The sequence below is a fragment of the Echinops telfairi genome, unplaced genomic scaffold (assembly GCF_000313985.2).
Source record: "Echinops telfairi isolate 266 unplaced genomic scaffold, ASM31398v2 ScPeMD7_7469;HRSCAF=8507_1, whole genome shotgun sequence".
NCBI classification, from domain to species: domain Eukaryota; kingdom Metazoa; phylum Chordata; class Mammalia; order Afrosoricida; family Tenrecidae; genus Echinops; species Echinops telfairi.
In genome coordinates this window covers 123,009,429-123,027,835 of record NW_022111373.1, presented here as the reverse complement: position 1 = coordinate 123,027,835, position 18,407 = coordinate 123,009,429, and the positions used below count along the sequence as shown (strand labels likewise).

The 18,407-nt window shown below is 36.3% G+C and overlaps 1 pseudogene; it reads right to left on the bottom strand.

Annotated features, from left to right (window-relative positions):
- LOC115873758 overlaps nucleotides 1–18,407 on the bottom strand; it is a 109,093-nt pseudogene that overhangs the window by 80,555 nt on the left and 10,131 nt on the right.

Genomic DNA, 18,407 nt, shown 5'->3' with positions numbered 1-18,407 from the left:
TATTGGTATAGGTTTAAAATTCCTATCTCTGACCAAACAGCAAAAATCAACTAGAAAAAAAGAAAGCAAACACCATATGGTTATTGATTATATTACTATAAACTATTGAATTGTCTGGGATCTGGTGATCTGGAGGTATAGAGCAATATTAAATAGGTCTTGTAAAATAGTGCATAGCACAGTTATTGAAACATTGTGTTATTGCAGCATGACACTGAATCAATTTCCTCTCTTCATGACCCTGTAGGAAAGAATAGAACTGCCCGTATGCTTCCCAAGGTTGGAATCTGTATGTCAGCAGAGTGTCACAATTTTCTCCCATGTAACAAATGGTTAGTTTAAACCGCTGACTTTGGCAGCTGATCTCTTAACCACTGTTCCATCAAAGTCCCTTTTAATGCAACATGTCGCGGTTAGGTGTCATCAAGTCCTCTCCAATGCACAATGACCCTCTACACAGAGGAGGGACGACTGCACAGTCCTGCCTGTTGTTGCTAGAGTAAGCCCATTGTTGTAACACTGTGCCAATCTATCTCATTGAGAAACTTCCTCTTTTTACATGCCTTCTACTTCCCCAATCAGGGGTTTATCATTCCTGATAATGAGCCCAAAGTCCCTGAAATGCACTATTTCCATCTGCACTGGAGGATCAGCTAATCCCTAATATGCTTATTTAAGTTGTACACATGTGGCATTTATCTGCATAATTAGATCATATTTTTAAGGAGAACAGTATGAGTATCTTACAAAATTTACCCCCAAATAATTAGGAAAGCTTTATGTAAAGAAATAGTGACTGTCTAATTTAAACTCAAATATCCTCTTTCTGTAATTGTTTTTTTATGAGGTAATATACAATTAATTCTCATTCTAATAATGGTGGCGCATATGTAACATTTCCTTCTTCCCAAGGAACAATTGTCATTTCAGTTAAATATCAGCAATCAGTAAGCAAACAGGAGACAGAGATGGAATAATGTATGATTTATTCCTTTTTGTAAAGTTGACATCTCTTTTCTTTGAAGGATTTTGCTTCGTTTTCTTCTGCAGGATGAAACATATCAAAAACAGATTTCACAAGCAAACAAAAATCTGAATATGTTCTCCATCCTTTTGATGCATCATAAATGGGTGATGTCTTTCTATCACACAAAGAGTTTGTTAGATGTCTCAGATTTATAAATGGGGAAATTAGGAAGATAATGAACTGATAAATCAGTAATAGACCTCTTATAAAGACCCAGGCATTTTGACTCTCTTCATTAAGATTTGCATTTCCTTAAAAGTAACTGATTTCTTAAGATGGAATCTCCTGTTATTTCAAGTAACCTACCTCTGCCTCTAAAATTTTAAATGAAAAAGCAGAGGTTGTAAAATCAAAGACAAAAAAAGAGATAGCTTAATTGTGTGTCCTTCATTTTATTGGATACTTTTATAGGATACATAAAATTATATTGGTCACTATCTCCAAAAGTATACTCTTTTCTAAGGTAGAAAATTGTTTCCTAAAATATAGCACATGCTTGGACAAAATAAATCAATTGCTTTTTATACTAAAAATGAACAGAATGAATAACAGAATTATTCCACACTGTTATACTTTAGTTTATCCTAGTGATGTCTAGTGCTGCTAAAGTCAGTGCATCTTATATATTATTATCATAGTATCTTGACATTTCCTAAAATGAAGAAACATGCAGGAATAGTTTTGGTAGTTTTTTATCTTATTAAGAAGACACATCTAAAGAGTAAGAAGAATAAGAAGAATATTAAGAATTATGATTAAATTAGAGAGGATATTTATTTGCCCAATTTTTAAAAAGCATTAAAATTGAACGACAAGAATTTATTGGAACTCTTCACATGTGCAATAAATTTAGAGAAAAGGAAAAAAAAATAATGTGACCTGATTTGACAAGAGCAACAAGTTAGTAAATACCTGAGCAAATAAGTAAGTTTTCTAACACAAAATATTGTCTGTTGCGTCTCCTGATTCTGGCTCATGGTGACATTTCTTTCTCATTTTACTTGTCTTTGAAACTACAATTGTTAAACCACTTGAAAAAAGTATGCGTTCTCTTAGATATAGGATCTAGGAAACAGACTGCATTACAGGATCCCTTCCCTGTCATATGCCTGGGGAAAACAAAACAAACAAATCGATTACTTTGGGGATTTTTTGATGATTCATCATTTCCTGACTCAAATACTAATTAAACTGCAAATATACTCAAAGACTGGTTTACTGAAAAGATTACTTGTGTCTCCGCCTAAACTCATTGTAGACAGACTTTAAATTAAACTGTGAAGACTTTGGATTTCATGTTCTATCTTCTTTCTGTTTTAATACATTAAACATGACAGGATAATAAATCAAGATGGCTTCTATAATGTTTCTAACTGTGGTATAATAATTCCTCACTATTTCATTAATATGTTCAGATGTTTTAAATAGTTAATTGAGTTGTTTTAGTTTAGCTTCAAGTGGAAGGGTTGGTTTTATTATCTAAGCATTACTCACGATTGTAAGCATTTCATTAATTTTCTCTAATACTCTTTCTCTACTATTCTGGTAGAAATCCTACTGCTATGAAAAATGGATGGATTTAAAACTCAAGGACCTTGTTTATTCCAGACACTAACATTTTGTGATCTCGTCTAGATATGGAAACCTGGCATGATCCATAATACATTCCAGATTTTGATTTAATTCTGGTGGAAACTTTTCATTTTCAAATTTTAATACATGTGTGGAGGTAGTAGAGGAGAAGAGCACATTGGCAGGTAGGGTAAGATATGTAATTTATATACATCTCAAAGGCTATACTGTCCATGTAGATACAGCCTATCTATCTTTGTCTAATGATATATAGTCCCAAGGCTCTTAAAAACTGTATATCAACCAGAGATCACTTATAGGATTTAGGTAATTTCAGAAATTAATTACTCAGTTACTCAACTTACATCTTAAGCCATATAATGTTAACAATTCCTAGTCTGTTTTGTTCACTCCATTCTGTGTGAGTTATCAGTACTATTTTTCTAACGTGGAAAATATTATATATTTCCTTCCCCTTTGTACTTTCTTCAACTAAGCAATCAGACATTTTTGAGTTATGTGGAGTTTAAGAGCTCCTCTGTGCCAAATTGTCCCACTGGCCACGACTGAATGAGCTGGCGTTCGAGAGCGACTGGAGAAGCGGCCGACTCGCTTAGGGTGGTCATGTCTCAAACCCTTCTGACTCTGTGTAGTTTACAGTTAGATCTCTAGATCTCACCTGAAAATTAGATACCTTTACTCAAATTCCTAAATTCTACATTTTTAGTAAACAGGTCATTTTTATCTTCATGTTTAAAACATAATGAAATATCTTCCAACTTTCTAGTTTGTGTCAATAACCACCCAGATCTCATAATCATTAGTGTCTGCCAAGGCCCTGTTTTTGAACAATTTTGGATAGCCTATTTGTATAAAAAATGAAAGGAATCAACAACTCTAGTTACACCATCACCTGTTCAAATACCATATATATATATATATATATATTCTTTTTTTAATCACCTATAAACCTGAACTAGGAGCCCTGAGGGGGATGGGTTATGAATTGGGTTGCTAGCAGACAGGTGCGCAGTTCTAACCAAACAGCATCTCTGAAACATGAGGTTTTCTGCTCCTGTGAAGATTGCCATTCTTAGAAAGCCACCGTGTCCGCTTTACTCTGTCTCATTAGGTCAGTATGAGACAATTGACGCCATGGCAGTAAGTTTGATGTACTTGAATTCTTAACAACAACAACAACAACAACAACAAAAACACAGCCAATAGCCATAGTCTGAATTACAACTACTTGGCTGCACCATCAGTTGACATGAGTTTGGTTGGTGCTTGCTGGCACAATCCTTGGCAAATAAAAATGTAAGCAAACTATTCTCCTGAACTGTCAAAATATACATTTTGATTAGGGATATGTTTGCTTTGAAGAAAAAGAAACATAATGTTTTACCTTGGTTTCTTTATTTCTAGTTTCTGATTTTGTAAAGCATCACGCTTTCACTGCAATCTTCCTGTGTTTATTCTCAACCTAAAAACAAAACTTGCTACCATCAAGTCATGTCCAACTCCTTGCGACCCTATGAGACAGAATCGAACCGGCCCTGTGGGTTTCTGAGACTCTCCATCTCGCTGGGAGCTGAGAGGCTCATCTTCCGCCCAAGGAGCCTGGTGGTTTCTGACTGGTGAGCTGTCTATGAGCAGCCATGTGTAGCTCACTGTGCCATGGGGACTCCCTGGTACTTTCACTAATCCTCATAACTGGCCTTTCTGGCCCCACTTAACTGAACACTGAAAGCTAGGTGAAATCTTGATGACTCAGTAGGCATATTAGTGACTTCTAATATCCAGAAAGAACATTGTAAACCATTAGTTGTTTGTTTGTTTTGTCACTTAAGTTTTTTATTTGTGGAGGAAAAACACCATGTAGTATAATTGTGGTTTTATCAGTCATTGCTCACCATGATAGATGACAAACCAATTTTAGACATAGATTTTTTTTTCTAGAAAGGCTCATCCGTTAGTATGAACTCGTTCTATCCCCTTTAAATAGAAGTAATCCGAAGCATCAGTTTATTTGGGATTTGTCATTGATGCACATGTCTAATACACACACATTTCTAATAAAAATATCATCTGACATCAGAAATAAAATCATCTACACAGGATAGACCTATACTTTTATATGGCCTTATTAAAGTTATTCCATCTATTTGTAAAGGCACAGCTTACAAATAACAACTTACTTGGCACTAAAGTTCATACATTTTTAAGTAATTAACAGTTTTTATTCACATCATGCTCTCTTCCTTCCCTGTATATACTCATTATTATGGTGTCAATTATCATTTTAACTGGATGATGTTTAATAAAAGGTAGTTCAACCATTAGCAAATTGCTCAGAAGCTGCTAATAGCTCTCCAGAGAGCACTTGTCTCACCCAGTATCTCCCACCTTATCAAAAGGTCACATTAATTTATATCACCCTGACTGAGAGGAAATCAACATCAGTCAGAAAGGCTTACAAGGTTTAACTCCTCAAGTTGAACATGAGGAGTGACTCAGTTATATTTAGGGGCAATGTACATTTAGATCTTGTAAATGCAATGAATGCCAATAAAAAACATACGTTCATTAGTTTACTTTTGGGGGTATTGATTAATTAATTAATTGATATTGTTTTCACTAGTAACACAAGCCACTTGCTGTTACACAAAATTAGATTTAATGAGCCTTTGAAAAGTTGTGCCAAAATGGTAGGACTTTCATTGTACAAATAGAGGTCTTTGTTTCAAAGTTCAATGTCCAGGTAATGAGGAACATATTTTGATTTCTTTCTTTCTTTTTTTTTTTTTGAAGAAAGAAAATCTAGTCGTTAGTTCAAGGACTGTTTGTTGGCCTTTAGGGATGTTTTCCAGTAGAGTTTATTGGGGCGCCAAGCCCTGGCCCCAAAGTCTATTTTCGGTGTTCCCTGGAGACTTCTTTGCTCTGCTCCCCTTGCTGTTCTGTTCCACGCCCTTAGTGTTTTGCCTGTGTGATGGGATGAGGTGGGCTGGAATTCCCACACTGTATCTCCGGTGTTGTTCCCCATAGTGCTATGGGTCAGTGAGGGATGTCGTGTCTCATAGTGGGGCTGGCCATGTGGTCTTCTCTGTGGATTGGCTGCTCTGAGTGGGAATATCGTCTTCAAGGCTTGGTGGGCCAGAATGTGCTCCACTCTCTATTCCTCCCCCTTCATTTGCTCCTGTGTGCTCTGATCAGACATGTCCCTGTCCCAGCGCTGCAGATTCAGTGCTGTCCTTTGAAATAAATTCTTCTGTGGGGAGGGGTTGGTGTCCACATAGTTGGGATTTGGGCCTCAGACCTCTCCACTGGTTCCCAGCTTCATGCTGGCACATTACATTCACACCTTGGAACACTGGGTTGAAGTCTGATCCTTTTCCCCCTGTGGAGATATAAACATATTTTGATTTCTTATAAGTCTTCTCTTCTTTTATGTACTCCATATTCTTTGGATCACACCTTAAGGACTGTCTCATAAAAACCAGAAACAGAGGCAAGAAAAATATATAGGGGTGTGCATGTATTTTATTAAAATTGAAGAGCTTTTCAATTTTTCATTCATTTCCTTAGGTTAATTTGTCATTACTAAAATTTCCCTCTGAATTATTCTATGAATAATGATGAACTATCACAAAGGACTGTATATATTTGTCACTATTTATTTATATTTTGGTGAATTCGTTTGGCCAATTAATTGACTATGTGTATGAAGGATGATTGCAGCAGCAAAGAAAAAGCTGTCAAAATTTGAGTTGGATTTTATAAAAAGTCATTTACACAGTGGAACTAGAAGAAAGGAAACAACAAAATATAATACAGGTTCTCTATTCCTTTGTACTCCCCCCTGCTAATGTAAGTCAGTACTCAAGCCCAAAAGGACAAGGAAATTTAATGTGAACATGATTATTAGAATTAAAAATCAGAGTCAGAAGTAAGACCTCCTTGAGAGGAGGCATAACTCAAAGTCTGGATCAAAGACATCTCCCAGAGTGCAAGCCACGGAGCAAATCAACTCATCTAAATCTCCTCATTCCCTCGGCATGAAGACATCCTTTACAAAACTTCCCCCAGAAGCATAAGTCAATGGATATCATCAATGTCAGCCATAGGTCAGCTCAGTGGAGCAGACTAACAGAGTGGAGAAAGATTTAGAATTGATCTGACACCTCAAAATAAAGGTGGTGGTTTTGGATACTATAAGAAATGTTAGTTGCCAGCAGTGTTGAAACATGACACAATACCAGGGATACCTGATATACCCAAAGGGTAAAGTATAAAAGAAAAAGGCAATCTTACATTACAAAAACTAGAAAATAAAATCAGTGATTCAGAGGAAGGCATAGACTCATTGTAGACTAGCCACAGGAACATATGCTGGAAAGGTAAACAAGTTAGAAATGATGAGCTTTAAGCAAAATTATAAACTGGTATCAAGCAGTCAAATTTGGAATTAAGATTATTAAGGAAAACCTTTGTGAAGACCGTTAGTCCCATGCTATATTACCAATGAAGTTCTCTAAGTGCATCACCCCTCCCCCTGCTTTATTTCTTGTTTATAATTTAGTACTTAAGAGTTAACAGAGATTACAGGTTGAATGTGATATAAATACATGTAAAGGGCTATCTTCCTTTAAGGAACAAGTAAAACATTTTATAAATTAACAAAAAAGGACTAACAAACAGACAAATAAATAAATAACACATATATATATATATTTCAAGCTTATGTTTATTTTTATATACTGTTCTAAGAATGCTTCCTTCCATTATTCAAGGTAAATTTAAAAATCACAATTATCATTTATCACACAATCTAATAATTACAAGGCATAGTTACTCTAATTTTCATTTCCTTATAATGCATGCTTAATTATATACTACATCAAATGATTTAAGTAGTTTTGTTGTTTTAGTGGGCACTCTGTAAAATACCTTGAATTCTGATTTTCCTGGTATTCTATTCACTATAGGACACTGCTCTAATGTCTTCATCCTTCATTCCAATGTTTCATTTGACTTGAAATGCATATCTCTTTCCCTATTACTCTTTATGAACAACACTACTACTGGGCCTCATCTCTCCAAGGAAGCCTCCTTACAGGAACGAAGGTGTCTAAGGAGTAGAAACGCCATGTCCATCTCCTTGTTTTGAAAGGGAAGCACACATCATCTTAGTATGACTTGTCTAATAACTTGTAAACCAAAGGCGTTGTTATAGGATTGACTCTGACTCATGGCCGGTAAATCCATAGGAGACTAGCGCTCCTCAGGGTTTTCCGTGACTGGTTTTTTTTTTGAAATGGATAGCTATGTTTTTGCTCAAGGCAGTTTCGGGTGGTTTTGACCGGCCAACTTGCGAATTAGTAGTTTGGTACTTAAAACATTTTTGCCACACAGAATCTCCATTATTCAAAAATATCCTCGTCCAAACTTGCCCTTCTCAACAGAATTCCATAACTACCACATGATTTGAGTGGCTGCAGGATGCTAAAACTACCATTTTAACCTGGTGAATATCAGAGGCATCAGAATTCATCAGAGAAGGGTTAGAGAGAGGTAAGCACCACTTTCAAGAATAATGGACCCGGGGTCAGCAAACTTTTGAGATGGAAGAGCTAGTTCTGTCCCCCACAGCAATTTGAAAATTATTCAGGAGCCATAAATACATTTAAAATGAAAACAAATGAAATCACCATTTTCTGAATAAGACCTTTTAAGTACAAGTATTAGTGTTTTATTTTAATTTTCAAATTTCTTTCAGAGCCACTTGTGCATACTGAAATAGCTACCCAGGGCTTTGAGCTTCAGTTCGCTGACCACTGACATAGACCTAGATGGAGGACATGTTGAGAAATAAAAGCTACCTCAATAAATCTTTTTCTTTAATAAATGTGGTTATGATTGGAAAGTACTACTTTTTTACTTTTCTTACTCAATTGTAGTATTCCCATTCATGTAATAATTCAGATTTTTAAAAAGAAATGATATGGCAACATTTGAAAAACTGTATACTGTCTAAAAATAACAAGGTATAATTCTTGTAATAATTTCATTGAAGTAAAAAATATATACCATAGAAGACAAAAACAAAGGAAAAGACTCTAAAATGTTATAGTTTTTAGATAAACTAGAATAAATTATTTTTTCCTTTACATTTTTAGACTTTTTTCATAGATATAGTTATTTTTATATTATAATCAACATTTCACTAAAGAAAAAATATTCACAGGTATTCCTCAGGCTCTGCAGATTTTATAATTTTAGTCACAGTTTTAGAAGGTACGCAAATAAATTTATTTGAAATATCCACTCTGTTCACAGAGGGAGATTTCTTTGCTTCTTAATTTTCTTCCAAAATTGGCAGAATTTTTCAAGTGCCTCATGTTATTTACCTTTTCTTATTCTTTAATTTTCCAGCACTGGCCTTTAAATTGAAATTATTGATTGCCCTATATTTAAACTTTTACGGAAAACTCAGTCAGTGATTAGGTAACTGAAGTATCAATATTGGAACGTGGTGATTCTAAAACTCTAGAGAGCACATTTTTAATGTAATGCATAACATAGAATTGTAGAAATGGTTTAAACAGGACATAACTCTATGGGTTTCAGGTTCCCTTCCTAGAACATTAATAAAATGAATGCAGTTGGTGGTGATTAAAAATAAGGCAAGTGAAGAGCCACAACGGGAACTGACAACTATGAACGCTTTCCTCTTGCCAAGGACTATGTGTCCTGACACGGATTACTCCGCCCAATCTGTACGGACTGGGCGGAAGAACTGTTTATGCGTAATGTATCTGGAATTTATTTCCTGGTTTTCATTCTGAATGTGCTATTTCGTTATTTGATTTTATACAATTTACCTACCATCTCCGTTCAACTTTCCTTCACTACATAATAAAATAATGATTTCGCCTATAATCCTCTTGCTGTAATCCCCAAATCTAAACAACCTAGGCGGAGCACATATTTGGTGACAAAAATCATACCTAAGTTGAATTGATGTGAAGTGTGACAACTCAAATTGATCAGAAATCATTGAAAATATTAAATTGTGATACCACAGGTGGCTCTGTTGGAGCTTTTGGGTAAACACGGGACTGCTAACTGCATGGTCTGTGGTTCAAACCCACCAGTCACTCTTTGCTTGAAGGACGAAGATGTCTATGTGCTCCCTTGAAGATTTACAGCTTTAAAATTGGTCTGATCAGATCAACTCAAAGGCAGTGGGTGGTGGATTTTGCAAATCCAACTTTCATTGAAGAAATATTAGCATGATAGTCTTTTCTTTAAGAGAAAGAAAGTCTATCCACTATCACTTATGTCAGAGCAGACATACAATAGATATATATCTTATTCTGTATTTAATATTCTTGCAAAATGTTACTGCTTTTGAAAAAGGTATAAAATATAATTAAATCAATCACAAGTTTCTAGAGTTGTGATTTTGGCTAAAAACGTTGTTCCCTTTGCAGCTTCAGAAAGGTAGATAATTTAAACCCTACTATAAAATTAAGTTGAACTTTAATCTCTATCGAGTTTATGACCAATGAGAAAAAGTAGTATAGTCAAATACATTATATGGATTTAGTCATTTTTATTTTCTATTTATTTGTTTTTAAAAGTATAATAACCTTTGTTATATGTGAATGCTACTATGGTTGGAAGCGTGCAATATTTATGTTGTTATCTTAAGAGTATGCTTTTATGTGGGCAACTTACTAATTACATATTTGCATAAGATTTTAAAACATATATGTCTATATGTACATATATAAATATTTGTATTGTTGTTAGGTGTTGTAGAGTCGATTCTAAGTCAGAGTGACCCTATTACATAGGAAAAATATTAACGCTAGATTCTGCACCACCCTCACAATTCATGTTGTGTTTGAGGCCATCATTGCAGGCTCTGTGTCAGCCCATCTGGTCAAAAGCCTCCCTCTTTTTCACTGTCCCTCTACTTTACCAAGTTGACTGTCTAGTCATCCTCACTTCTGGTTATACTTCTAAAACAGACTGTCCATTTGGTACTTGGTAAGCTAAATTCATTGCCATCATGGCCGCCCTATAGATCTTGGTTGAACTATCCTGCAGGTTTATGAGATTGTAACTTTCTTTTTTTGATCATTTTGTTCGGGGCTCATACAACTCTTATCACAATTCATGCATACATCAATTGTATAAAGCACATTTGCACATTTGTTACCCTCATCATTCTCAAAACATTTGCTCTCCATGTAAGCCCCTGGCATCAGCTCCTCATTTGTCCTCCTCCCTCTCTGCTCCCCCAACCCTCATGAATCCTTGATAATGTATAAATTATTATTTTTTCATATCTTACAGTGTCTGACGTCTCCCTTCACCCACTTTTCTGTTTTTCATCCCCCAGGGAGGAGGTTATAAGTAGATCCTTGCAATCGGTTCCCCCTTTCCACTCCACCCTCCCTCCACCTTCCTGGTATTGCCACCTCTCAGCACTGGTCCTGAAGGGATCATCTGTCCTGGATTCCCTGTGTTTCCAGTTCCTATCTGTACGAGTGTACATCTTCTGGTCTAGCCAGATTTGTAAGTTAGAATTGAGATCATTAAAGGGGGGTGGGGGAGAGGAGGAAGAATTTAGGAACTAGAGGAAAGTTATATGTTTCATCATTCTTACACTGCAGCCTGACTGGCTCGTCTCCTCCCCATGGAGATTGTAAGTCTTTACAGGAGTAGGAAGTCTGTGGTCTTTCCCCAACTGAATGGCTGGTAATTTCAAACTGCTGAGCTTGTGGTTTGCAGGCAAACTGAACAAGTATACTACGGGGCACCTTGGCAGCTCATGGTGCTGTTGTTAGGTGCTGTGGAGTCTATCAGGAGTCTAGTGACACCATCTACAACAGAAAGAAACACTGCCCGAACGTGTACTATCTCACAATTATTCATTACCAGAACTACTTTGTCAAATGTTGATGGACTTTCTTTTTTGCCCTGCCCCTCTATTAAGAAGCATTATGTCCTTCTCCAAGGACTAGTGTTTCGGGACAACATGTCCAAAGTACATGAGATGAAGTCTAGCCACCCTCGTCTCTTAGGACCATTCTTCCAAGACAGCGTTGTTAGTTTAGTTTTGTTTTGTTTTTTGTTTTGCCAGCTCTGGTACTTTTAATATTCCTTGCCAGGATCTTAATTCAAATTCATTGATTCTTATTTATTTTACCTATTCAATGTCCAACTTTCACAGGGATATGAGGAAATTAAAAATAGCTAGGTTTGGATAAGTTGCATTTTAGTTCTCAGAGTCAAATTCACTCAATTCAATAAGTTCTTTGATGTCTTGACTACTGTTTCTGTGAGCATTGATTGTAGAACCAAAGAAGTTGAAACCTTTTCTCCTATTGGTACAGGTGTGAGGATTTGGGTCTTATTTATATAGAGTTGTAATCTATACTGAAGGTTGCAATCCTTAGTCTTCATTTGCAGGTGCTTCTAATCCTTTTGCTTTCAGCAAGCAAGGTTTTGTCATCTGTTTATTGCAGCTCGTTAATTATCCTTCTTCCAAACCTAAAGCCACATACTTCTTCATAGAATCCAGTTTCTATGATTGTTTGCTTAGCATATATGTTGAATTAGCTTGGTCCGAGCACACATCCCTTTTGTATAACTTTCTTGGTATGAAACCATGCAGTATTACCTGTTCTTTTCTCACGACTGCATTATAATCCATGTACATGTTCCACAGAAGTCAAATGACGTGTTCTGGAATTATCATTTTTCTCAAGGTTATCCATAGTTTGTTAGGATTCACACATTCGAAATCCTTGTCATAGTCAATAGAGCACAAGTTAGCATCTTTCTGGTGTTCTCTGATTTGAGCCAAGATCCGTTTGATACAAATAATGTTATCCCTTGTTCCATGTCCTCTTCTGAATCTGGCCTGAACTTCTGGAAGTTCCCTGTCAATGTACTACTGCAATCATTGTTGGATAATATTCAGTAAAAGTTTACTGGCAGGTGATATCAATGATACTGTGCATTCTGTTGGGTCATTTTTCTTTGGATTGCGTACAAATCTGGATCTCTTCCAGTCTGTTGGTTAAATAGCCGTCTTACAAATTTTCCTGACATACATGAGTCAGTGCTCCTTCAGCTTGTTGAAACAGCTCAGTTGGATTCCATCAATACCAGGGGGTTTGTTTGGAGACAATGCTTTCATGCTGCTTGCACTTCTTCAGCATCATTGGTTCTTGCCTTTATTCAGCCTTGTGAAATGGTGGAATGTTGACTCATTGTTTTTGGAAAGAAAGATAAAGTAGTGAAAATATAATGTAATGAAATAATATATCCCCGAATTTAGTCATGATTCATTACTGCATTTTCCAAATATTGATAACATGTTTATAGCATAAACATTTTTGCAAAAATGTGATGTGGAAAAGGTCAGCATTTTGCCTGATATTTGTTATCACTTAATATATAAACAAACCACTACTTTCTTCTCTTTACCTTTTAATGATAATTGCATTTAATGTATTCACTGATATTATTTCTAAATAACATGTACTTTTATTTATGCATTGATTAAAAACTATGCAATGTTTATCTCATATGATATTTAAATAAATTTAAATTATTAATTTGCTATACATGTTTTCTTAGAAACAACATCATTATATGTCAAATACCATCATTATTAAAAATGGCACAGAAGGGTTCAGTATTAGGCAGTGTTTCATCTGTTAACACATAAGATCCTTATGAGTTGGACCCAACTCCAGGGTACCAAAGGACAATAACATTTTTTTAAAGCACTAATTTAATGAACACACTTTTGTTATTAATTCCTAGAGATAAATGAATGTTAGAGAAAACATACTGACATCACTCAATTCTGACTCAAAGAGACCCTATAATACAGGTTAGAACTGGCCCTTTTAGTTTTTGACACTTTAACTCTTTACAGCAATCGACAGCCTCATCTCTGTCTGCTGAGCAGCTCGTGGATTTGAACATTGACTTTGTGGTTATCAGCATAATGTATAAACCACTTGTCATCAGAGCTCTTAGAGTCCATTATTTCAAGTACCAAGTAACATAAATGATATATAAATATTTTCAAATAGTCTTATAAAAAAATCTTCTCAGATCAGATGAAGTTAGAGGTCATTTGATTTTTCTAAGCTCTAAATTTTTACTCTCAAACTTAGTTGAAAATAACTGCGATAACTTTGAATGCCCATCAAGTTTTCACGAGAGACATGGCTTGAAATTACCTGTCACAATAATGAATTTTCATTAAAATGAATTTGGATAGCTTCTTTAATTTTAAATTTATTCTTTGCCTCTAACTAACTTCCACTATGTCTATTATTCCCTAACCGTTCCTCTCTCACTTCTATTTTTGAAAATGCATGGTTTTGCCATGGTGTAATGTGAGTATTATTAGTCTCCTTAGATGATTTCTATCTCTGGAAAATTATTCCATTTTTTAGGGAAATCATTATATTCCAATGTCTCTTTATTAATAGAAATTCTTAAATAGACTTTAGGAGTTTAATACATGCACTAAGTGTTTTCTGTTTTTCCTTCTATATCCCCTATTTATTGTCTATCGTGTGTGTAACCTACATACTGCATCAATGAGCTATTGTCCTCTGGGTTTTATCCTATTCAGCTGAGTGGAAGTCTGCAGGAGGTTAGCATGCATGAGGAAAGTGAAATCCAAGTACTTATACACAAGCCCTTTCACTAACTGCCACAGTGAGATGCCTGTATGCGCTACTGAAGATGACCAATCTTTCAGATGCTTATTATGAACTTGTGGTGACCTCTGCCTCCACTTCATGTCTCCTGTGCTTGCTTTACTAGACACTTCATTGTCCTTCTCTTGGTCTACCCCACTTGGGCCACATCTTTATTAAACATTCCTTTGTTGGATTTTCATTACTTTCTTGTCTTCTTTTATTAGCTGTCACTTACTAGTAAACTTACTTAAGAATATCTGCAGCAGATTTTCAAACAAAGTAAAATGAGGTAAATCAATATCTACAGAACTCCACATGCCATGAAAATGTAAACTGTAAAGAGCAATCTTGCTATTTTAAATTGAAGGATGATTATACGCTGTAAATCTGAAACAAAGCAAACAAACAAAAAATTAATTTCTTTAAGACCAAGGGTCTTTGTCCCAGCATGGGTTCTGAACGCTATAGATTTGGGGCATTTGAATCTAATTTCCACCTCATGCTTCTGTGCTCTGTAGACTAGTATCATCATATTGTGTCATCAGAGATCTCTTGTTCTCTGGCTTCTGGTTGAGGTTGTACAATGGCTGGGATTTGCATAGTTGAGAAAGCTTGAAGAGAGTGTGGATATTTATTCTTCCTACATCCTCCTCAGGTAAATGCTGGCAATAATTCCTGACTATTGCTAGATGCTGGGTAACATTGCATGACTTGGTTGTTCTTTTTAACCCATCCATAACTTTACAATTCCCTTCAATAAACTAATTGATAGTCCATTTTGACTCAGAACGACCCTATTGGACAGCAAAGAACTCCCCATTGGTTTTCCAAAGCTGTTATCTTTATGAAAGAGAGATCTAATGGGACTGTCCACCAATTGCTCTCTGGGAGAAAAATGTGGCTACCTACTTCATACGGAACTGGAAACACAGGGAATCCAGAACAGATTAACTCCTTCAGGACCAGTGGTGAGAGTGGCGATATCAGGAGGGTGGAGGGATGGTGAGGGAGAAAGGGGGAATGGATTACAAGGATCTACATATAACCTCCTCCCTGGGGGACGGACAGCGGAGAAGTGGGTGAAGGGAGACGTCGGATGGTGTAAGATATGACAAAATAATAATTGTAAATTGTCAAGGGTTTATGGGGGAAGGGGAATCGGGGAGAGAGGGGGAAATGAGGAGCTGATACCAAGGGCTCAAGTAGAAAGCAAATGTTTTGAGAATAATGATGGCAACATATGTAAAAATGTGCTTGACACAATGGATGGATGGATGGATTGTGATAAGAGTTGTACGAGCCCCCAATAAAATGATCAAAAAAATTTAAGAGCCTCAGAAACCATACATAGGATTTACATGAGTCAAAATAGTCTATGGCATTGGATGAAGATAAGGGGATCTTTACAGAAACCAACGGCCATCTATTTCTCCAGGGAAATGACTGTATACACAATAGGAGTTTTTGATTAGCAGCAAAGCATTTGGACACTGAAGCACTAGGGCTCTGGTCCTCTCTTTATCCATTATTCATAACCCATTCATATTTATTACCTGTTTTAGAGTTCTCTGGAGAAAAAAACAACAGGGCACTTATGAGTTGAGGATAGATAGATGGATGGATAGATAGATAGATAGATAGATAGACAGATACAAAATGAAGAAGTAAACAGCTAATTAGCCCACAGAGCAGTACAGAGGGCTCAGTTCAACTCACTTTTGTGAGTCTGTTAAGATACTGGCAGTCCTTCAACTCACTAGGCCTGCTGCTGCAACTCAAGGAAGCAGACATCTGTGTCCTCTGTAGAGCAATATAGGCAGTCTGTCCACAGGCAGTGACATCAGAGTGGTCACCAACAGTCAGCCAGATAACAGGGTCCAACAGTCCCCAGCTCAAGTGATGTATACACCAGCAGTGTGGGGAAGCAGGTCTTGAAGGAACTTCAAACTATAGTGACACAGTCCATGGGTTGGGTGTCCCACAGGCAGTGTAGCTCACAAGTTGAGGCAGAGAACTAGCTAAGGCAGCCACACACTGGTCCAATCATAAGAGAGCAAGAGACAGAAAGGTGAGGCTCACCAAGCCATATATCTCTTTGCCCTTCAATTAAACTGTGACCTTAATAATCCCACATGTAAGAAGATATGGGTGGAGTTTAGCCTGTAAAGCAGGTCACAGCTGGATGACTTGCTTTGGAAGAGCGACTGAGATAAATGGCACTCTGGAGGCCTGTTTCTCTCTCTCTCTCTCTCTCTCTCTCTCTCTCTCTCTCTGCCCGCACCTTCCTGTTGATGAGCCGTGCTGAGACCTCCCCGAACCCTTCAATGGGAACCCCACCATTGGATCCACACAACTCTGCACCCACGGGCTGGTCATCTTCCCGCATTCCGCACCATTGCATGTGGCTCCATGAGTCTAAAGAGGGATATGGACTAGTATCAGACTTAAGGACTTGTTCTGGACTGGGCTGGGATGTTTGCTTAATATATACTTACTTCTTGACATAAAGCTGTGTCTTACATATATATGAGTGTCACTGGATTTGTTGCTCTCACCAACCTGGCCTAACACAAAACCAATGTTTGCAAACAACCAACGGTTCTTTTCAGAAAGAAGTAAGCTTTAATGCAAAATTTAAGTGGCTGCAATGAAATGCTTACATACAAAGTAAAATAGGTGTGTGTTTGATGAACATATTAGATAATATTAGGTTGGCATACATTTGAGTTTAAAGCATACAGTGATTTTCTTTAAGTCCCTTTTAACTTAGTAAGCAATACACTCAGCTGCTGACCTCAAGGTTGGTGGTTTGAACCCACCCGATGCTCCACAGAAGAAAGAAGAGGCTGTCTGCTGTGTTAAAGGTTGAATGCCTTGGAGACCCAAAGGGACAGGTCTATCTTGTCCTGTAGGTTGACTATGAGTCAGAATCCACTTGATGTCAAAGACTTTTGTTTGGTTTCTGAAACTTGTCTACAAAATGATCATTAACTTTAATGCCATTTTATGTGCACTCTTTTATTACTACCATGTAAAGACACAAAATTAGGGTATTCCGTCCATAGATATGCTTGCCAGGTTTTCCCCCCCTAATATTTATGGAATTTGTTGGTTAGTGATCATGCCTATACAAGAAATTTGAATTTACCAACAATTCCATTTAGTAGCCTTTGGGAATCTTGTGATTAGAAGAGAACCAGTTTTCTTGCTTTAACTTAGGAGTGGTTATGACAGGTACTCTGTGCCACATTATATTTAGTAAACCCTGAAATGTTTGAAGGGTGTCAAAATACATCAATCTCTCTGAATATAAAGCTCTTGTCAAAGCCTAAGAATGTAATGATTGAGGCGATGCACTTCTTTATACAATAAATTGTCTCTCCCTTAATTTTAAAATCTGTAGGAGTGTATCTTAAACTGAAATTCATTAATATATTTTAATTTTAAATTCTATGTTAGCCTTATTTAAAAAAATTCAATCCATTTTAAAATTCTGTACATATGTAAAATTAATTATACATTTTTACAATACACTAGAATATTTTGGTAAGTAGGAAAGACTATCTTTGGGTTTCTAACACAACTTAATATGAACTTCTTTTTAAAGAATTATATGGCAATCATTTTAACAGATTATGTGCTCACCATCTACCTTATCTGATATAAATTATATTTTTATTTAACTTTTAATTCACTTTTTATGAGGGGGCATCAAAGAGTTTGTAGAACTATAGAATTAAAATATGATATAATTTTTCCATATGTTTTTGAAGGCCTCTTGCTGTTATTAATAGATTCCTTCAAATGAATTTGAACCCAGAGACGCCCCATGTAACAGAGCAGAACTTCCCAATGGGGTTTTGTAGATGATAATCTTTACTGGAGATGGTTGCCTAGACTCTCTCCTGCAAAGTGGCTGGGTGTATTCAGACTGCCAGTTTGCAGGTTTTTCAGTTTGTAGACAAGTGCCTCACCATTTGGCCACCAGAGATAGCTATATCTATCTGTCTATCTATCTATCTATCTATCTATCTATCTATCTATCTATCTATCTATCTATCTAT